Raw genomic sequence first — 24,087 nt, 5'->3', positions numbered from 1 at the left:
TAAAAGATCTTGTTTAAAGAAAATTGTTATTGTTCCTCTTTTCTTTTTCGTACTATAGGGGTAGTTTGCAAAATGAGGTTGCATGTCTATTGTAAAATTATACAAAGCCTCTAAGTCCATACCTAAGTAACTTCTTTGTTCAATCTTTGTTGTTTTCCTTAGAAACATCTTTTGCATAATCTTCTCATAAACCATACAATCCCAACTAGGGATTCCTTTGTTCTCAAATATCACATAATCCCATACATGTCATGACCAATATGATTGGTCTTCATGAGCTGCATAATCCTTTCCATGAACCATTTGAGATGGATCTTCCTTAAGAGATGGAAATAGCGCAAGATCTTCCTCTCTTCCACCAAGTCAACCCACTTTAAGTGGGGGTGTGATTCCATCAGTCCAAACTCCTATTGTTAATCCGATTGTCGTTATGGCACAACCCATTGCAATTCTTGCACGGACGCCGGATCTGCCAGCTTTAGGAGTGTCTTTGCCCATTTTTAATGAGTTAGTCGAAGAAGATGCGGAGTTTCACATTTGTGAATTCCAAAGATTAATGTTTAATTACCGCATCCAAGATGAGGGACATCTTATGATGTTCTTTAACATGACATTAAAAGGAAGGGCTGCAGTATGGTATCATAGCATAGAGACTGGAACCATAACCACAATCGACCAATTTTATGCAGCTTTCCGAGGAGAATATGCCCCTGAAAGAGGTGGCCAATACTGGTTGCGTGTTTTGAATGTAATACGCCAAGACCCCCATGAGAATGTGAAAGCCTATGCCAAGAAGCTTAAGGAAGTGTTTCATAAGTTACAAACTTACATTCCTATTCCGTCTGCTGCCCAATTGCAATACTTCTTACATGGATTGGATTTCAATATTCAGGTATAATTGAGCAGTGTGGCTTTGGCTGATATAGACATCGCCATCATGCGGGCAGAAGAAGTAGAGTCACGATTACAAGCGGCCTACTCCTCTTAGAAGAGGAAATGACCAAATTCGGCATTGCCGTCGAGACGCACGGATTCAGTCACTTCACCTTCAAGCAGACACTAAATTTGGATGAAGCCATCATGGAGGAACCCGCGATCAAAGACTTAGTGGACAGATGTCATCTCCACAAGTACGTGGAAAAGGTGGGGCAGGTGGTGGATTACAGTATGTGCACGGATTTCCTGAGGAATTTCGACAAAAGCAGGAACTGTGGCACCGTCACAGTAAGGACAGGGGAGCAAGAAAGAAGAATCGAAGTGCCCCTCAATGCAACAATCATAGAAAAGGCCCTGGGGCTTGTGCCAAAGAAAGAGAAAAGGCCGAGGCGAGACGTTTACACCATGCTGGGGGTCAAGAAAGAAGCGGTGCATACTGTGGGTGGAATTAGCTTGGCTGACATCCCGGACGTAGTGATGAAACTACAAGCAAAATCCATACCCTCTTCTCGGGCCAGCCTTACAATGCACTAATGAACAGGATCGGGGTCCCACTATTGGAAAGCAAAGCAGCAGGAACCCCTGAAGAAATAGACTGGAATGGATTTATACAGAAAACCATTCAAAGTTCAACTGCCCTCGCTCTCCCTTCTTCTCTCTTAACATCTCTTCATCAACAAAAAGAAAGAGAGATGTAAAGAAAATAGAAAAACAAAGAGAGAAGAGATAATGCACTTACCTCAAAGCTTGAAGAAGAATCCTTTTGCACTTCTCTCCTTCTTATTCTTCTCCTTCACGGGCTCCCTCCTTCTCCTTTATAGTTGTCTCCTCTCTTTTAGTGGATGCGGTGGCAATGGCAATGGCAGTGGCACACACACACTCTCTCTCTCTCTCTCTCTCTCTCTCTCTCTCCCTCTCTCTCTCTCTCTCTCTCTCTCTCTCTCATGTTGATCTTTCTCCCTTATCCTCTCTATACATCTCTTCATCAACAAAAAGAAAGAGAGAAGTAAAGAAAACAAAAAAACAAAGAGAAAAGAGAGAATGCACTTGCCTCAAAACTTGAAGAAGAACCCCTTCATGTTTCTCTCCTTCTTCTTCTTATTCTCCTTCACAGGTTCTCTCCTTCTTCTTTGCAAGTGTCCCCTCTCTTTTTGTGGTGGATTAGCAATGGCAGCGGCCTCTATCTTTCTCTCTCTAGTCTCCCCTTATGTCGATCTCTCTCACTTCTTCTCTGTATACATCTCTTCATCCACAAAAAGAAAGAGAGAAGTAAAGAAAAGAGAAAAACAAAGAGAGAAGAGATAATGCACTCACCTCAAAGCTTGAAGAATAATCCCTTCGTACTTCCCTCCTTTTTCTTCTCCTTCACCAAGTTCCTACCTCTCAATAGATTGAAGAGAAGATTTGGTACACTCTCATCTCTCCCACTATCTCATGCTCTATTGAGAATATGGAAGGAAACCCATGTCCTTGTACCCATCATTGAATCTCAATAGTCACTTATGTGTATATTGTATATCTTGTACACAATTGACAAGACAATTGTACATCCCACCCCTACGATGGCATATGGTGTAAAAAATAGAAGGTTAGAGAGTCTTATAGTGCTATGCATGAAAAAATATGGTCCTTTGTGCATTGAGAGACCTACTCTGTGCATGCAACACTCAAATTCACACATTGCAACTCTCATTTGATTTGAAAGGTAAAGACTAGTCATTTGCCCCACCCACTATCTCACACTCAATACACTTTGTTGATAGATACAAGGAATGCCCATTACTCATATTCCCATCCAATTAGGATAAAATATTATGTTACTATATTGTTGATGAATATTTTCTTCTTGATGACACTAGAGATTGATTTGTTGAGGAAGAGATGTATCTAGGGAGGTAGCCAATAAATCTAGAATTTTCTTATTAAACACCATATTAGAGAATTTAGGAATTTTCAAAGTCCCAATTTCAAATAAGTGGTAAATATTTGACTATTTATATTAGAAAGTGGGATTTGGAAAGATAGCTTATATATCATTTAGGGTAGACTCCAGTTTTAAGTAAGACAATAAGATTTGACCATGTGGTTAAATAATAAAGGGTTTGGGGATTCCCAAAGTGCATGGAATTTTCCCAATTCCCTAATATAGTATTATAATATAAAAAAGCATATACTATCTAGGGTTTAGAGGTACATGAACTACTAGATGATCAAGTTGTAGTGGGAAGTATAGCAAAGGATTGGACATATATAGAAGTTGTAGGATATAGTGCACCAAGGGAGATGGCTTTGGAACTGTATCTTGGAGATATTAGTTGATGATTTGGAGATTTTGCATTGTAGCATGTCTCCACATTTTTTGTAGCTAGTCTTCAAGAGTATGGCCACCTTTTCTTGGAGTGGGGTGTGATATGATAGGAAAATTTCATTTTCTCCCATAATAATGTTTGTTTTTGCTTTCTCATTATTTCTTTTTTATCTCCACTCCTAAGGGTGTTTTCGCCTATTGAAGTCATTTTCTCCCATAAGTAAAATTTTTAAAATATATATTGTCAATACCTTTTATCAAATCCATCTACCATGTTTGTAAGATTTAAGGAAAGGGTGTTAAAATAGTGATAGGTGCTAGAGACTAAGGGATAGAAGAATTGTACCACTATATCCAAATGAGAGTACAACTATTGTCAAAAAGAGTAGTAGAAGCAATAGTAAGCAATGTCAAAGGGTTGTCATGTCATACCACAAATTTGCAAAGGATAATAGAACAAGATGGAAGGAGAAAAAGAATGGAAGATAATAAAGATAACATGTTGAAGTTATAACTTCTAATGATTGACTCTTGAGTTTTAGAATGTTTTCTAGTCCCTAAAGCCAAGGAACAAAGACTCTCACTTTAGTAGTACCTCGATAACCATATATAATATTCTAACTCAAGATGTTTAGTCATGAATTCCTAGTACAAGCCACACTGGCTTGATTCTTTCTACTCATGGCCATTACATGGAATAAAAATGGTACTCATAGGAATAAGAAGGACACTCATACATATGCATGTGGTCAATGTAAAGAAAGAAGAGATAACTATTCATTCCATGCTCTCAACGTTGTCGAAGGGTTTTCGAAAGCAAAGTCGCGACCACAGAAGACCTTGATAAATTTAAAGATGGAAGATCAATCAAGTGAATAATCCAATATTAGAGTCATCATCAAACTAGCCTCCACTCTGAATCATATAATTTCTAATAGCCACAAAGCAATTTCAGAATACATTCAATAAAGTCTGTCTGAGCAAAAACAGTTATAAATTCTGCTATCCAGGGAAACTGATGACAGTTGAAAGCCTTTCCATCTTCTTCTTTTCTCATCCTTTCGGAATCTTCAAGTTTTCTTCGGCCAAGTTAAACTTATTGAACTTGTCTTGATACCACAGCCACAAGGAACTGAAACCAGAATTTCAATCTGATGTATTACATACAACAGGGTGAATCAGGGTGAAGACTTGTCAAAGGTCACAGGTGGATTCTCATCATCAATCAGTGTTTTCAAGCAAGGTTCAGTGTGAACTGCTGTAGTTTTATTGTCTTTCAGAAATCCTTCTTTGCTGTCTCCATGACCTCCACAAAGTGTGATTTATTTACTCTTGAACTGCCCAGATATTCAAGACCTCTAAGCTTTGACTGATACTGAGGCCTCAATCATCTATCCAGGAGAAAGAATTCGAATTACTTGAGTTACTACCACCAATCATCAGCTCACATCAACTCTCGACTTTCTCAAGACCAATTGACCATCAACCACCTCTATATCATGAGACCTTGAGCTACGATGAGTCGAAGACCTTGAAACCAGTGGTGTCTGCGCTTTTGAGTGTGTCGAGCTGCTTGGCGGCACGTCGAAGAAGGAACTCGATTTGCTGGAAGTCCTTCTTGTCGAGGGAGTGGGCATTCTTCCTGAACTACGTAGTCACGTAGGCCTCGATGTTGGCGCACACCTCTGGGCTTGGAACGCGCCACCCGCAGGAATGAACGGTACAGGCTCAGCACTTGCTTCTGGAGGCCTGAGAGACGAGGCATCTCCATTCTCTCTCCCTCTCTTTCACACATCACCCATGCTCCCACCTACTTGGAGGCCTCCCCTCTGCCACGTCCTTCAGATGAATGCGAGAGAAAATATAGTACTCCTGCAACCTTCTGATCTTCTTCTGTTGCAGCTTAGCTGATCACAAACTTATTGGAACTGTTCTCTCGATGAATGCAGCTAGTTGCCGCCATGCAATCCCAAACTCCCGATTGGATTTTTCCCCCCAGAACATTAAGGATTTTCTTCCCCTGTTCTTCCTGTTCTCCTCTCTGATTGCTTCCTAAAGTCTTTCCCTTTTCCTCAGCGCTTTCCCCTCTTTCAAAAATAGTGTTCTCTTTCTTTCCCCCAAAAAAAAACTCTTTTAAAAATAGTTCTCTTTTGCTTTCTTCCCCAGCACCCCAGTTGATACAACCACTGGCAGCTCACACATTTAAGAAAAAACAAAAACTGAGATCTTTGTACCAAGACTGCACCACCACTTTTCCTGACTTCATCTATGAAAGCAAAGCACTCATCAAAGTGCTCCTCCATGTTAACATCCTCACTATCAAGCACACTGATTTGTTTGTACTTGAAATCTGAAGGATAACGCGGCTCGATCGTGTTTGCAATTATAAGGATGTGCCATTTCTAATCTTAGCAATTCCTCTTTATTGTAAGCTGCTCCAATCGATCCAACGTACAACCCCTCAATGATTTTGCAGTATAGACTTTCATCTCTCCTATATTTGGTTACCAGATAATCCTGCAAGATCCTCTCCATTCTATGTTTGTAAATGGCCTCCATCATATCACTCAATATATATCATTTGTTGGCAAAGCATTCACATTCATTTCTTGTCACCACTATGGCCACCAACCATGAATCATTGCTCAACTTGATTTGTTGATGTGAATGTATCTAAGATATTTGTCCTGCAGCCTGCTATGGCGGAGATGGCTCCCCCTTTGATTCCGTGATGATGACAGACTTTTCCTATGCCCGGATACAATGAACCACTGCTTAACATAGACTCACCACTATGCCTCCAAACTCCTCCCCACTATACTCATACGCAGAAAATAAATGTAAACACAACAACTAAGTATGTACAAAGTATCAAATCACACACACAACTTTTGGGTGGTTTTCACACCTCGAATGCGCAGCAATACGACATCCACCCCCTCTAATCCTGTGCATCCTCCGGATGGGCCAACTACCCATGATCGTTATCATCAAGATTCACAAACAGATCAATCTCTTCGTTATGCATTTCCGGTATATCAACAAGATTATCTGTCATATCATCTGTCTCTTCCATTGGAGTTTCTTCTCGTTGCTCTTCTCTTGCAAATTCTTCCAATACATAATCTTCATCATCTCTTTTCTTGAAAATCTTGATTCTTTTTCCAGCAATAGGCACTCTAAGCACTGTCCCATCCAATTCTGTCAACTCATATGTTGCATTATCAAAAACATGTACGGCCCAAACCATCTTTTCACCATCTTCCGAAGTGCAGTATGCTGATTTTCAAGGCTGCTATCAAAGACCAATACCCAATCTCCCTCTTCTATTGCTCTAGGCCGCAAGCGATACCTGCTGTCAAACCTGTCCTTATTCTTTAGTCTAGCAACCTTCAACCTATCAATAGCTAACTGAATATCCTCTAGTCTTCTCTCCAACTGTCGAATCCGAAGAGCTAAGAGCTCCTCTCTCGTCAAATCCTCCTGCCAAGGTAAAACTGACCAAGTCAAAGCACAAGTTTCAGTTGGCATAACAGGTTTCTGACCATACATCAACTCTGCAGGCATATATCCTGTGGTAACACTATGAGTCGTATGATCATCCCACAAAGAAAATGGTAGAAGTCTCGGCCATTCTCCAATCCGTCCTCTGCATGCTTTGGCTAATGCTTTCACTATCGGCGGATGCCCTCTTTCACTCTTCCCATTTCCCTCTGGATTATATGCTGTAGTTAGAGCCAACTTGATTCCTAGCAGAAAAACTCCCTAGCTTCATCTGCATCCAATTCACCATGATCCGCAGTGATCTTACCCACACAACCATACCTGCAGAAAATTTCCTCCAATAAGAACTTACACACTGCACTAGTGGTCTTCGTTCTCAAAGATCTGCCCTCAACATGATTGGTAAGATCCTCTCTAGCCAAAACAATGTATCTCATCTGCCATAGACCCATAGGCATAGTAACCAAATCAACTACCCACTTATAATGAATGCATAGCGGATAGGTCGGATGAAGCTCATCTCGATGACGCACTACTGAATACATCTGGCAGTCTCTGCAAGTCTCAACAAAGTGAGAAACATCTCTATACATGCCTTTCCACCAATATTTCTCCTTGATTTTCTCATAAGTAGCCCACACTCCTCTATGACCAGCCCAAGGACTCTCATGAAACTCCCTCATCACCTGTAACTATGTCTCTCTATCGCAGACAACCCACAAAGGTAATCCGCCTCTTTTCTTCGGATGCTTCCAAAGAAATCCGTCCTTGAGAAAATAACCATAGGCTTTCCTTCTGATCTTCTTGAACTCTTCATCTGTCCATTCATCTCTTTTGCTTAGTGTACTAAGGTACCTGCCAATCTGCAACCAATCTCCAACATAGAGTTTTTCTATAAAAGCCACATTATATCATAGACATGACAAACATGATCAACCATAGTGGCTGAAATTTCTGCATCATCCTCTTTTGCAAGTAGAGTCTCCTCATCATCATATCTAGCTCTAGACAACATATCTGCCACTGGATTATCCTTCCCTGCTATGTGTTTAAATTCCAGATTTAATGACTTGATGTATGCAATCCATCTCAACATAGCTATATCCGGAGTAGAGCAACTCGTGATCATACCAATCAATGGCAAGCAATCTGTCTCTACCACAACTGAAGCTCCAATAAAGTACTCCTTGTCACATTTGAGAGCCGTAACAATCCCCAGTAGCTCCCTCTTAATTTGCAGATATCTCCTCTGTCTCTCGTTTAGGACTTTCGCCCCAAACCGAATAGCATACCTATTTCCATCTGCATCATCTTGACCCACAGCCCAACCTATGCCAATTGGACTAGTGTCAACTGTCAATACAATAGGCTTTCCACAATTATAATCAGCTTTCCTGAGAGTAGGAGCATTCTGCAATAACTTCTTCAATTTCCGCATGGCTCTAGTGTGGCTCTCATCCCAATAGAATTTCTGCCCCTTTCGAAGCAGCTGATACAAACAATCTGCTATGTGTGCAAAATGAGGTATCCAAATCATATAAAACACACAAGCTCCAATGAATCTCCGTACCTCTGAAGTGGTAGAACAATACTCCGCAATCTCGCCTATAGCATTCACCTTATCAGGTGAGGGTTTCCTGCCATAATATCCACACATATGTCCAACAATGACAACCTCATTCACTCCAAAAATAGATTTTTGCCCTGAAAGTGTCAAGTTCACTTCTTCTAACCTGGCCAAAATCTTCTCACATGCTGAAATATGATCAGCCACAAAGTATTTGCATCCCTGCTCATTTAGACTCTCATTTTTCTCTTCTTCTGCACACCCCTTAATGGGCACATCATCCAAGAAAGGCATGGTAAGCTGAGGTATATAATCACGAAGGACATTATGCATGGCATTCATCATATGTGCAACAGAATTAGTGGCACCTTGAGGCAAGGTACACATCCTGACAAGCCCAATAGGAGTTCTCATGGTGGTTATGTCCCTGCTTTCCAAAGCCAGCTGAAACTGATCATATCCTGAATACAAATCACCTAAAGAATAGATGGCACGTCCAGCAAATGCTTCTGCAAACTCATCCACAACTAGACCTATACCAACATTCCTGATAGTAACTCTGTTCACTGGCTGCATGTCCTGAATAAATCGGAGAGTGCCATTCTTCTTTGGAACTGTAAACCACCTGTTTGAGTATGGTGCAGATGAAGGCTCAAGGATTCCCATCCTGATTTTCTCATTCAATAAATCAATCAGTTTTGGCAGGTGTGCCTTAGGCACTGGAATAGGTCGGAGATTCCATGGAATATGAGGAATAGTGAAAATGACCATAGGAGCAACAATATCAGGATTCACACATCCAATCTCATGCGGAAAAAAAGCAAATCCCCTTCCATGTCGCTCAAGCATCTCCTGAAAGCATTGCTTCTCTATGGGTAGCAAGAAATCACCATTTCCAATTTTCAATTCAGCAAGAGTCTCTACTAAAAATTTATGACCAATATGCTCCGGATTCCTCAAAATTGGCTGTTTAGCAGCCCTCTCTATTTGCTGATCACTGTCAGGTGGAAGCGGTATAGCAACCAGCTTCACCTTCTTATCCACAGTTTTGTATTTAATGTCAACCCTGGCTTCATTATGCTCTTCTGCATTACTCAAATCTTGGTGTAAATCAGCAATTCTGCACTCCAATGGCTAAATATTCTCAGCCCTCTGCTCTATGGACTGCATAGAAACAGCCCTAAATTCTGGATGCTGAAATATTTCAGCAGTAAACTCTGTTGGCTGAAAGTTTTCAGCCCTCTGTGTCTCTGAAAGCTGATCATAACCAGCTGGAAACTCTGTTTGCTGAATTTCCTCAGCACTCAACACTCTTTGCTGAGTTACCTCAGCCTCTGACTCAATCTATGACACAAAATCTGCAATTTCATGAAACATGTCCAGGGACTGCACTAATACATTACTGTGACAATTTTGCATATCAGTTTTCAGCATATCTCCCATCTCTGTCATCGTATCTGCACAAATCACACTGTCATACATCCCATCTCTGTGCTCATCATCCTCCAAAATTCCTGCATTTTTCAAATTTTTCTCCTTCCTGCATATATACTGCCTGGCAGCTCTAGGCAACCTAGAAGTCTTCTGATAGCTCATTGAACTGTTTGCTGAAATCCCAACAAAACAGGAGGAGAAAATAGTGCTGCCAGGAGGCGAGAACTCCAATCTCCTCTGCTCTGTACCACCGTCATCTCGCGAAGCGGTGGTACCTAATGAAAACCCGAATCCCTCACAGTGGGCAAAGGTGCATCTCTGAGAGTATCCCTGTTTCTAACATGGTTCACACACACAGTCATAAACTGAACTGCTCTCATACCATCTTTACTGCAAATCCGTGCATAAGCAGATCCATCATCCATTACCTTTGTTTCCATGTGCATCTCTGTGATGAATGGCTGTCCAAGAATTATAGGATAAGAGCATGAATCCTGCACAAAGAAATGAAAATCCTCCTCTACATCACCAAAAGAAACCTTGACACTAGGACAGGCAGCATACAAATCACCTGCAGTGTTATTGGCGGCTCTCATACGCCACCCATGCTCTACATCCATAGGCCATCTGTTACTCTCATAAACTCCACGAACTATGAGATTAATCTCTGAACCATGATCCACCAATGCAACATAAGGCACCTTTTTCTCTCCAATCTTTACCATCGTCTCTGTAGTTGCCCTAGCCCAATGGCTCCGCAAAAAGTGACTACGTGGTATCAAGACAGGCTCATCAATTTCAGCATAATGCATAGGCTGAACCCTCTTCTCTACCTGTGGAAAAATAGAAGCATTCTCAACCATACCCTCATCCTCATCCTCATCCTCATCCAACTCCCCAATCAAAACTCCCTGTGTATCAGTGGTAGACAATGCATGTCTTTTCCTCTTCAGGACCTCCTGAAACTGATCCTGAAACTCTCTTTTCGAGATGCCCAAAACCTCAAAAATAGTGAAAGTCACCTCACTGTCAAGTATCTTGTCATTAAAGATTTTCTTCATGTCCCTAGATGTCTCAATATAGGACATCAATCTAAACCCTGGTTGCTTTCTCTCTCTAGGTTCTTGCCTCTTTTCTCTCTTTTGAGCATCTTCCATCTGTCGATCTGGCCCTGGTCTTGAAGATGGTCCTGCAGTAGGTGGAGTAACAAACTCACCCCCTCTAGTCTTCTTAGCTGCACTTGGATTTTCTTCATCCCTCTTACGCTTCTCCTCAACAAGTACATCTGCTCCCTGAGACTTAGCCAAATAAGCATAAATAGAGTACCTGTCAACAGGCGAGTCCCAACCTGTTTCTGATCTGATGCTAGAGCCTGCACTAGTCAAAACAGTTTGCTGAATTTTTCCCTTGTTTGCAGTCTCCATAGCATAAGTCCATAGTGCTGACTGAGTCTCTGATCCCTTCTCAATCTGGACTCCATATGCAAAAGCATCACCTCTAGCTGTCACATAAGAAGTACGCGCAGCCATGTCATCCACTAACTTCTTCATTCCACCTTTACCAAAGTTGGTAGCAAGTGGAGCTCCTGTCTCAGTCAACCAAATCTTACCATCTTGCCCCCAATATACCAAATTCTTCCTCCTTGCATCCTGAAAAGATTCACAATCCCTGCAATGCTGATGGTCCGTACTATCGCACCAAATACATCTCCGATCTCTCCTAGGTGCAGTAGGAGCACTCCTAGGTGCAGTAGGAGCACTAGAAGAAGTAGTAGGCGCAGTCGAAGCAAACTGCTCTTTCAATTTTCTCACCAACTCCGCTTTAACTGACTCCAGTGTCAAATCCGTTATGCCTTTGATTATGTCATCAAGAGAGGTAGGCACAGATGGAGCGGATGGTTTTGGAGCAGAAGGTGCAGGCATCGGTCGTGGAACAGAAGGGATAGGTGGAGTGGAAACAGTAGGCACTGGCATAGGCCAAGAAACTGGCTGAGGAGGAGAAGAAATAACAGGGATAGAAGCAGGCATAGGAGCAGATGATGGTATAGGTGTCATGGAACCATTCTGTAGGCGAGTCTTCCATATCCTCCTCTTGGTCAAAGTCGAGACTGCATCCTGAGCATCCTGCCAATCCGTTTTAAGACCCATAGGCTTCGTGCGATCCTCAAGAAGCTCACCCAATTCTTCTTAAAGAGCAGGATCTGCAGCTTGCAAGGAAAGCTCAACTTTTTCAACATCCAATGCTCTTTGTTCAATGGCATCAAGCTGACTATACCTCTTCTCAAATTCTCGAATCAACTCTGAAGTAGCTAGACCTTTGTTTGGCATGTAGACCCACTCTCGGAATGACCGCCGAGTAGCCATACCAAAGTCCTCAAGGAAATATTCTTCTTTCAAGGCCTTCTTAAAATCTTGCCAATGTGTATTTTCAATAAAAAGATCAGTCACTTTTTCCCTCAAAGCGGGTGTGACAAGACGAAGGAAGTACTTACTCATAAGTCCAGTTGGAACTCCAAAAAACCCCATCTTGATCTCATATGTCTTCAAATATGCTAAAACATTACGGCCGTCAAATAGCTTCTTCTCATTCTCAACTGCTTCAATAGCCTTAGTCGCGATGTTTGCATTCTCCTGCTCCGAATAGAGTTGCCTTTGCTGAGACAACTGTTGTTGATGCAATTGTTGCTGCTGCTGCATATACAATTGTGTCTGCTGATTTTGGAGCTGCATATACATGGACATATTCTGCAAAATCTGCTTTCGATCCTCTGTTGAAGTACTTCACGCAGCAGTCATTGAAGGAGCTGAAGTAGACGCAACTGGAATTGTAGAAGAGGCTGAAATAGAGGCTGAAGTATCTCCCATCCTGAAATTTCTGCGACGCTTTCACGTCGGGTTCACCAAAGATGTCGAAGGGTTTTCGAAAGCAAAGTCGCGATCACAGAAGACCTTGATAAATTTCAAGATGGCAGATCAATCAAGTGAATAATCCAATATTAGAGTCATCATCAAACAGGCCTCCACTCTGAATCATATAATTTCTAATAGCCACAAAGCAATTTCAGAATACATTCAATAAATTCTGTCTGAGCAAAAATAGTTATAAATTCTGCTATCCAGGGAAACTGATGACAATTGAAAGCCTTTCCATCTTCTTCTTTTCTCATCCTTTCGAAATATTCAAGTTTTCTTCGGCCAAGTTAAACTTATTGAACTTGTCTTGATACCGCAGCCACAAGGAACTGAAACCAGAATTTCAATCTGATGTATTACAACAGGGTGAATCAGGGTGAAGACTTGTCAAAGGTCACAGGTGGATTCTCATCATCAATCAGTGTTTTCAAGCAAGGTTCAGTGTGAACTGCTGCAGTTTTATTGTCTTTCAGAAATCCTTCTTTGCTGTCTCCATGACCTCCACAAAGTGTGATTTATTTACTCTTGAACTGCCCAGATATTCAAGACCTCTAAGCTTTGACTGATACTGAGGCCTCAATCATCTATCCAGGAGAAAGAATTTGAATTACTTGAGTTACTACCACCAATCATCAGCTCACATCAACTCTCGACTTTCTCAAGACCAATTGACCATCAACCACCTCTATATCATGAGACCTTGAGCTATGATGAGTCGAAGACCTTGAAACCAGTGGTGTCTACGCTTTTGAGTGTGTCGAGCTGCTTGGCGGCACGGCGAAGAAGGAACTCGATTTGCTGGAAGTCCTTCTTGTCGAGGGAGTGGGCATTCTTCCTGAACTACGTAGTCACGTAGGCCTCGATGTTGGCGCGCACCTCCGGGCTTGGAACACGCCACCCGCAGGAATGAACGGTACAGGCTCAGCACTTGCTTCTGGAGGCCTAAGAGATGAGGCATCTCCATTCTCTCTCCCTCTCTTTCACACATCACCCATGCTCCCACCTACTTGGAGGCCTCCCCTCTGCCACGTCCTTCAGATGAATGCGAGAGAAAAAATAGTACTCCTGCAACCTTCTGATCTTCTTCTCTTGCAGCTTAGCTGATCACAAACTTATTGGAATTGTTCTCTCGATGAATGCAGCTAGTTGCCGCCATGCAATCCCAAACTCCCGATTGGATTTTTCCCCCCAGAACATTAAGGATTTTCTCCCCTGTTCTTCCTGTTCTCCTCTCTGATTGCTTCCTAAAGTCTTCCCCTTTTCCTCAGCGCTTTCCCCTCTTTCAAAAATAGTGTTCTCTTTCTTTCCCCCCAAAAAAAACTCTTTTAAAAATAGTTCTCTTTTGCTTTCTTCCCTAGCACCCCAGTTGATACAACCAATGGCAGCTCACACATTTAAAAAAAAAACTGAGATCTTTGTACCAAGACTGCACCACCACTTTTCCTGACTTCATCTATGAAAGCAAAGCACTCATCAAAGTGCTCCTCCATGTTAACATCCTCACTATCAAGCACACTGATTTGCTTGTACTTAAAATCTGAAGGATAACGCGGCTCGATCGTGTTTGCAACTATAAGGATGTGTCATTTCTAATCTTAGCAAATCCTCTTTATCGTAAGCTGCTCCAATCGATCCAATGTACAACCCCTCAATGATTTTGCAGTACAGACTTTCATCTCTCCTATATTTGGTTACCAGATAATCCTGCAAGATCCTCTCCATTCTATGTTTGTAAATGACCTCCATCATATCACTCAATATATATCATTTGTTGGCAAAGCATTCACATTCATTTCTTGTCACCACTATGGCCACCAACCATGAATCATTGCTCAACTTGATTTGTTGATGTGAATGTATCTAAGATATTTGTCCTGCAGCTTGCTATGGCAGAGATTGCTCCCCGTTTGATTCCGTGATGATGACAGACTTTTCGTATGCCCGGATACAGTGAACCACTGCTTAACATAGACTCACCATTATGCCTCCAAACTCCTCCCCACTATACTCATACGCAGAAAATAAATGTAAACACAACAACTAAGTATGTACAAAGTATCAAATCACACACACAACTTTTGGGTGGTTTTCACACCTCGAATGCGCAGCAATACGACAACGTCTTTTCTAGGTTGGTAGAAATAAACATTGAATACCAAAATTTGGTCCAAACTCTCTAAGTTCTGATCTAATGTCTTGGGTTGTCATCTTGGATTCCAACAGGCTGAATCTTGCTTCCTTCTTTCATGCATCTCCTTCAAGCAGCAAATATCTTGGGTGTGGTTCTTCCTTATGTAATATGAATAGAAAGCTCCAAGAATGGTGGGTTTCAAAGTACATTCAATGGCTAAATGTCCTTCAGTATTAAACCTTATGGTCTCTTAGGCCGGTCCTATAGGATTAGAGATGCTAGCAATATTCACTTTCAGAGTGTGCATATGCTCTATTATCACATCTATTAATTTCTTCTTGATATTTGCAATTGAATTAGATAGCTAGTCCTTAAAACTTTCTCCTTCTAATACACTTGTAGTGGAATGTTGAGGTGTCTCTATGATCATGACCTAGATTGGTTGGGTTGATGAAGAAGGGATTATGTTCTAATTCTCTTTTAGGCCTCTTGATTGGATTGGGTGTTGTTGGTTCTAATTGGTAGGATTCCACTATTATTGCCATGGAAATGTTTGCAGCCATTGCTATTCTAGAATAGTTATCACTAAAGACACATCTATGGCCATGGTTATCTTGGCAAAATATATATGGAGATTGTAGGCATTTGCAAATAATGCTAGGCACAATCTGAGGGACTAGGTTAGGCTGGTAGAATACTTGTGGTATTAAGCGAAGTAGGACTCCTCATACTTGATTCATGCCCAATCTTACCTCTACTTCATCGTATACTTTAGCATCTTCCATTTGAGGCCTATAAATATGCTAATCTTCTTAGTTCCACTAACTTTTATGCTTCTGGTTACAATCCTCTAAGGAAGGCTCCATTCTAAATTCCATCTTCTATATTATGCTTGGATTATCTCTTTTATATAGACCCCATCTTTGTGGCATAATCTTCAACTTGTTCTTTAGGGAACTAATTTAAATTCATAAATTCTTCTTGCATCCTCTTTTTAAGATTTCACACTTGAACTTGGTGAGAAAATCCCATTTTAGATCATCCCATGTACTAAACTACCTACTACTTGGTCTTTCATATCACTAAAGTGCCGCACCCTTGAAAGTGGCATGGATTGTCACCAACCAATGCTTTGGGGTCCTCACATTTTTGGTTACATATGCTATCATAATTTATACTACATGAATATTGGGGCTCTTCATTATATTCTCCCTTAAAAATTGGAAATGGGACTTATTCGAAGCTTTTCCATCAACATTTCCAAGACATTTCTAGCTAGAAGGAGGACTTTGATTTGATTATGCCATTGGAAATTTGGTAAAGAATTCAGTAAGGATGTCAAAGGATTCTTCTCTTTCTTTGCAATTCTCTACTTTGGCCTTCACTTTCTGTCCTCTCGGGTACCTTTGGAGATGCTCCAATGATTGTCTCTTTAGCGAGTCTTTCATCAAAGAGTTGGCTCTATCCAATTCTTTAGTACTACAAAAAAGGGAACAAAGGATCTCTTAATTACTTTAATCTCTAAGAGACTCTCTTGCCACACCAACATTTTTTCAACTTCATCTTTCTCATAATCTATGAATTCAACCTTCACACTGTTGCACAAGGAATTTAGTTTTGAAGGTCTTAAAGTTCATATGCCCTAAGATAGCCATTGTGCCATTGTTTTGATAGTAGCAGATTATAAGGATATCAATAGTATATGTTCTCAAGAAGACATGATCCACCAACTTTCAATAGGTTTCTAATTGAATATAAAAAATATTATTAGTGCACCCAGTATCCCACATATCTTGTTGTTGTGCTTCCATGAACATACCCCAACTTTTCTCCTTCTTATTATGATAGACTTCAAATGACTAAGATTTCTTCTACATGATCTCCCACTTGATTTTTTCTAGGATGTCTTAAATGAAGGAAAAGTCCCCCATTGGCTAACCATTCTTCTTTCTTTTGTTCTTTTACTTTTACTCCAAATAATTGGATACAATGATACAAGTTTCATTGGCTTTAGAAGACAATCAAAATAGTCCATCAAATAAGGCTTGCATTATTGTGACATTGTGTTTTCTCCATTGAGGGATACTGATGCCAGGAGGCATATTCCACGGTGGATTCCGTGAGGTTTTACGGTGGATTCCGTAAACTTAGATGACCGGGGCTCATACACAAAGAGGATTCTTTGTGCGAGAAGTTGATGGGGACGCCTGTCCTTTTCGGGCGTTTCATTAATTTAGTGTGTACATGGGTGATTCCATAGCGGGTGATTCCGCAAAATACATATTAAATTAATAAACGTTTATGAGTTTAGAGTGCGCACTCGTAATAAATTAAGGTTAGGATTTATTTCTAACCAGTTGATTTATTTATGTAGCTGAAGACTGCTAGGTATTCACTTTTGACGGTTTAATTGTATTATTTTACTAACAATTGTGAATGCTTCAGTTGATGTGTAGAGATAGCAGCAGTGGCGGAGGAAAGCATTGGAGTTTAGCGAGTATTCGACCTTTGGACTATATTTTGATAGGCACCACGCCTATATTTTGTTATGTCTATTGAGACATTGATTATTGATTATTATTTTGTATGCGCCTATGCGCCCGGATATGTTATTTCTATTTGGACATTGAGATTGGGCGTGCCAGACTCTATGGGCACCGTCCATTAGCTTTATTTTCCTATTTTTGTAGAAAGCAAACTCAAAAGCTAAAAGCTTGTCATATTTTTTGTAAATTGGGCTATTATTGAGCATGAAGATGGAAATATACATAAAATACATGCTTTGTGAAGCACTCACACAAGGCATGGGGGAGATTGAACCCAATTTGTCTCTTGCTTCTTGTCGTGCATGCTTTTACATGGTTTTTTGTGCAAAAAGGTAGAGTTCATTGTTCTTGGGGACCTTTCGGGATTCACTACGTGAGCATTCTGCGACCGATCTGCGCATCAGTGGTATCAGAGCGGAGCTGAGATCAAGAGCTTCCAATCGCTACCAATCTCGGGCGAAGGCGGAGCTCTAGGAACGATCGGGCTCTACAGTCAATCTCATCGCGAACCGTCGATACAGGCAGACTTCTGGCGATCAAGAACCCCTGTTTCTACTGTCAGATCGCGAAGGACCAGGCTCTGCAGGCGGAGGACCACGCATCCACCTCCTTCATCAAGTCATTGAAAACCAGAGATAACTTTCATTGTTTTTATCATTACTTCTTTCAATAAGCTTAAGAGAAAGCTTAAGAAGCTTATTAAGCTTCAAAATTTCACGTCGAGCTGCAAAAGAGGAGCTTCCGAAAACTCCGTGCGGACAAAAAACGCCCCCCCCCACGAAATCTGACGACTGGTTATCTTAAGCTTTTTAAAGCTTAATCACTTAAGTCAAGCCAAGCTACTCAAGTCAGACAAGGCAAACAAGTCCACAAACTTCAAGTCCTGCACCTCTGAAGTCAAGTTCTGCAAGTCAACAGTAATCAAGTTCTGCAAGTCGGCCTAAGTTCTGCAAGTCAGCAACTCTGTAAGTCTGCTAAGTCTGCAACTCTGCAAGTCAGACTAGTCAACTGGAATCAGAACTAACTAGTGCTTAAAACTCCTAGAAGGCTTGTTCCTATGCAAAAACTCTGAACTGGAAAGTTGTTCGTGGCAAGGTGTTCTACCTATCTACAAGTTTGTTGAAGTACTTTCAGCAAAGAAAGACGGAAATATTGCAGATTTTCTGAAAATTGAGAAAGAAATACCCAAAAATACATAGCCTTGTAACCCCGAATTTGAGCTACGCTCATCCCGCTAACCTGATTTTGAGTGAGAAAGGTTTATTGAGTTTTACAGGATGACTACCCCACATATGGATGATCATATGGCTGAAGACGACTTACCTGAGCCTACCATGGAACAAAAGCTGGATCTAATCATGTTACAATTGGAAGAAGAGCGAAGGGCTAGGCAAGCATTGCAAGCGCAATTGACAAAATTACAAAGAGCATCCACCGACAAAGAAGAACCACAAGCTGAAGATTTGATTCGACGTACCATCGACGCCACTCTTGAAGCTCAAACCATTCGCAAGGAATCCAAGATAAGTAAACGAAGTTTCAAATTTCGCACTTTCAATGGCATACGAGAAGGAAAGACTGTTTTATCATTCATTAGCCAGTTTGATGACTATTTCTATGAGGAAACTTATCCAGAAAAAGATAAAATCAAGTGTGTTACTAATCATCTGGTAGACAGAGCATCACTTTGGTGGACTGTAGTACGCAAGAGCATAGAATGTCCTGCTACTTGGGAAGATTTCAAGAAGAAGTTCATGCAGAATTTCCTTCCACCGCAATTTCATGAGAAGGCTATCAAGCAATGGGATTTACTTCAACAACGGGATCATGAGCCTATTCCACAGTATACAGAGCGTTTTTGGAATGCACTCCTACAGCTACGCATGCTTGAAGACGTACCAGAGACGACACATAAGCGGAAGTATATGTCTGGACTTCTTGGACATTACTACGCTGAAGTGAACATGTTCAAGCCTGCTACCCTTGAAGACGCTATCTCACTAGCTCACGACACTGAAGATAAGTTACGCGGAAGAGACAGACGACCACAGCAATTCCAAGCCAACGGTAATTATGGATCTAAACAATTCAATTCTAATTTTAGAAGGTTTAATCCAGGTCGTTTCTCATCACCATCTTTCCGCAAGAATTGGCCTAAACCACCTGCATTACCCTCCAATGTCAATCCAAATCCTAAGCCTATTCCACAAGCAAATCCAAATGTACCCAGACTTCCAGCCATTGCAAATAATGTAACCAAAGCCAAGCCAATAGTATGCTATAAGTGTCACTAGCCAGGGCATCTCGCAGCGAATTGTCATTCAAAGAAGCCACCAGCACATATCAACTATCTTGGAGCCATGGACGAAGATAAGCATGAGGATATGCCAGATTTTACTGAAGATGAGGATGATACTACTACTACTTTCGACACTTTACCAGGTATGCCTACTCCACATTCATTATTGACTATGAAATGTATGGTGCATGGAAAGGAAAGAACTATCTTGCATGATGACGATAGTACCCATGACTTTATTTCAGCAAAATTGATAAAGGAATTGAAATTACAGACTGTGCCTACGCATTATCGCATAAAAGCTGCATTTTTAGGCACTAGGTACAATGGCACACAAGAAGTACAAGATTTAGAGATTCAAATTGGTTCATATATTGAAAGAAGAAATTTCTTAGTTGTTCCATTACAGTCAAGCAACATTATTTTAGGAATGCCTTGGAGACACCAGCATAATCCAAATATAGATTATTCCACGCACACAATGAATATTAATTTTCAAGGAAAATCTATTACATTATATGGTATGCATGCATCTAGTATTTTTCCACTGCTTTCGCATACTCAAGCAAAACGTACACTACGCAAGAATACTAAATCATATCTCATTTGGGTGAATGAATTGCACGCAAAGGAAAATCATATGCACCCTAGGCATAAGGAATTTCTTGCATATTTTAAGGACTGTTTTGCACAAGACCTACCACCAGGTTTACCACCTTCACGACCAGAAGACCATAAGATTGATTTAATTCCTGGCACACAACCACCTTGCAAAGCACCATATAGGAACAATCAAATAGAGCAAAAAGAAATCCAGAGTCAAGTTGAAGAATTACTAAATAGAGGCTTAATTCGACCTAGCAGTTCTCCATTCGATGCACCTGTACTCTTAGTCAAGAAAAAGAATAATACCTATCGTATGTGTATTGACTACCGAGCATTAAATAAGATCACTGTAAAGAATAGGTATCCTATACCTAGAGTTGATGACCTTATGGACAAACTCCAAGGATCTTCTATATTTAGTAAAATTGACCTTAAGTCTGGATATCATCAGGTGAGGCTAGATAGATCCGACATATTTAAGACCGCATTCAGGACACAGTTTGGCCATTACGAATTCTTAGTCATGCCATTCGGATTAACTAATGCACCTGCTACTTTCAATAGAATGATGAACCGTATCTTTCTGAAATATCAGTACTGTGTGATTGTTTTCTTTGATGATATTTTGGTGTTCAGTAAAAGTGAAAAAGAGCATTATGAGCATTTATCATTAGTTTTTCAATTACGGAAAGAAAATCAATTGTTTGCAAATCCTGAAAAGAGTGAATTCTTTAAGACAGAAATAGAATATTTAGGTCATATTGTATCAAAAGAAGGAATTAAAGTTGATCCTAAGAAAATTGATGCAATATTGCATTGGCCTGTTCCTAAAAATGTACATGAATTACGCTCATTCCTTGGTCTTGCTAGTTTCTATAGGAAGTTTGTACGTAATTTTTCATTACTTGCTTTACCATTAACCAAACTTCTTAAGAAAGGAATTGTTTATCAATGGACTGAAACTCAACAGAAATCCTTTGACTTACTGAAACGTGCATTAACTAATGCCCCTATTCTACAATTGCCTGACTTTAACAGACCATTCTTTCTAGTTGTGACCGATGCTAGCGGATCAGGAATAGGAGCCGTACTAATGCAAGACAACCATCCAATAGCATATTCTAGTTCTAAGCTGAAACCCTCTGAGCTCAAATATTCCACTTATGACAAAGAATTATTAGCAGTTGTACAAGCATTAAAACAGTGGAAGCATTATTTAATGGGTTCAGAATTCATGATAAAGACCGACCAGCAAAGCATTAGACATCTACTTAGCCAACCCCAAATTTCTGACCGTCATATCAAATGGGCTTCCTTCATTCAAAGTTTTCATCCTATCATTCAATACCAACCTGGAAAAGAAAATGTAGTTGTTGATGCATTGAGTAGAAGACCTGCAATTCATAATATTTCTGTCATATCTTTTGATTCTTTGATTGCTATGAAAGATACATATCACCAGGATATTACTTTTCATTCTGATTGGCAAAAATTAGTTCAAAATAATTTCATTCCTATTGATTCATTCTCATATAATGATGGATTTATATTTTTTGAAAAGAGACTGTGTGTTACTATTCCATTCCGATCTTTTGTTTTGAATGAAATTCATTGTCCCCCATATCAAGGTCATAGAAGTATCATATCTACATTACGCATGTTAATTGAAGATTTTTATTGGCCGCATATGGATGCAGATGTATCTAATTTCGTTTCTGAATGTTTGATTTGTCAAAGAATAAAGAGACATAATGGTAAACAGTATGGATTATTAATGCCTTTGTCTATTCCATCTAAACCTTGGGAACATATTTCTATGGATTTCATTACTGGTTTACCAAATACTAAATCTAACCATGACATGATTTGGACAATTGTAGATAGATTTAGTAAGCAAGCATATTTCATTGCATGTAAGAAAACTTTAACAGCATCACAAGCAGCACAGTTATTTTTGAAAACTCTTTTTACTAACCATGGATTGCCAAAAGTGATTATTTCAGATCGTGATTCTAGATTTTGTAACAATTTTTGGATTACACTGTTTGCAAATCTAGGCACAAAGATTGATTTCTCATCTACATTTCATCCAGAAACAAATGGACAAACAGAAGCCACAAATAGCACCATTCTAGATCTTTTACGTGCATATACTATGTCTAAACCTCAGACATGGGATACTCATTTGTATTTATTACAGTTTGCATACAACAATACACCGCACACATCTACAAAGAAAGCACCTTTTGAAGTCATTTATGGATATAGATTATCTACACCTGTTGCATCTTTGTCTAATAGAATTCAGAGTGCTGATGATATTGCTACTATGCATAATAGTATTTTTTATGAGGTTAAGGATATGATTGCTAAAGCCCAACAATCATATACCAAACAAGCTAACAAGAAAAGACAAGCCATGAATTTCAAAGTTGATGACTATGTTTGGTTTCGAATAGAAAAGCGTAGACTGCAAAGTGTAGATAGACATCCAGTTGTCAAATTAGCTCCTAGATTCTATGGACCATTTAGAATTATTCACAAGATTAATGATAATGCATTCAAGTTAGAATTACCATCTCATTGGAAAATTCACAATACATTCCACATTAGTTTATTGCGACCATTTAGAGGCCAATTACCTATCCACCCTGTTTATGAAAACCCACCTTTATTAGAGGAAGAAACTGAAATACTTGAACTAGAAGCCATCATAGACACTGACTACATGACCACTAGAACTGGCCGAAGGTATTCTAGTTATCTAGTAAAATTTAAGAACCGTCCTGTAGAAGAAGCACAATGGATGCACGCTAGAGACTTAAATGCTTTCCCCACTCTATTAGCTCCACATTGAGCTAATAGCAATTGAGGTCAATTGCTATCCCACCCCGGGGGTATGATGCCAGGAGGCATATTCCACGGTGGATTCCGTGAGGTTTTACGGTGGATTCCGTAAACTTAGATGACCGGGGCTCATACACAAAGAGGATTCTTTGTGCGAGAAGTTGATGGGGACGCCTGTCCTTTTCGGGCGTTTCATTAATTTAGTGTGTACATGGGTGATTCCATAGCGGGTGATTCCGCAAAATACATATTAAATTAATAAACGTTTATGAGTTTAGAGTGCGCACTCGTAATAAATTAAGGTTAGGATTTATTTCTAACCAGTTGATTTATTTATGTAGCTGAAGACTGCTAGGTATTCACTTTTGACGGTTTAATTGTATTATTTTACTAACAATTGTGAATGCTTCAGTTGATGTGTAGAGATAGCAGCAGTGGCGGAGGAAAGCATTGGAGTTTAGCGAGTATTCGACCTTTGGACTATATTTTGATAGGCGCCACGCCTATATTTTGTTATGTCTATTGAGACATTGATTATTGATTATTATTTTGTATGCGCCTATGCGCCCGGATATGTTATTTCTATTTGGACATTGAGGTTGGGCGTGCCAGACTCTATGGGCACCGTCCATTAGCTTTATTTTCCTATTTTTGTAGAAAGCAAACTCAAAAGCTAAAAGCTTGTCATATTTTTGTAAATTGGGCTATTATTGAGCATGAAGATGGAAATATACATAAAATACATGCTTTGTGAAGCGCTCACACAAGGCATGGGGGAGATTGAACCCAATTTGTCTCTTGCTTCTTGTCGTGCATGCTTTTACATGGTTTTTTGTGCAAAAAGGTAGAGTTCATTGTTCTTGGGGACCTTCCGGGATTCACTACGTGAGCATTCTACGACCGATCTGCGCACCAGATACATGATGCCAGGAGGCATATTTCACGATGGATTCCGTGCCACGGTGGATTCCGTGAGGTTTTACGGTGGATTCCGTAA

The sequence above is a fragment of the Lygodium microphyllum genome, chromosome 30 (assembly GCF_053477565.2).
Source record: "Lygodium microphyllum isolate KBCC chromosome 30, Lygodium_microphyllum_v1.1.10, whole genome shotgun sequence".
Lineage (NCBI taxonomy): Eukaryota > Viridiplantae > Streptophyta > Polypodiopsida > Schizaeales > Lygodiaceae > Lygodium > Lygodium microphyllum.
This window is presented reverse-complemented; position numbering follows the sequence as displayed.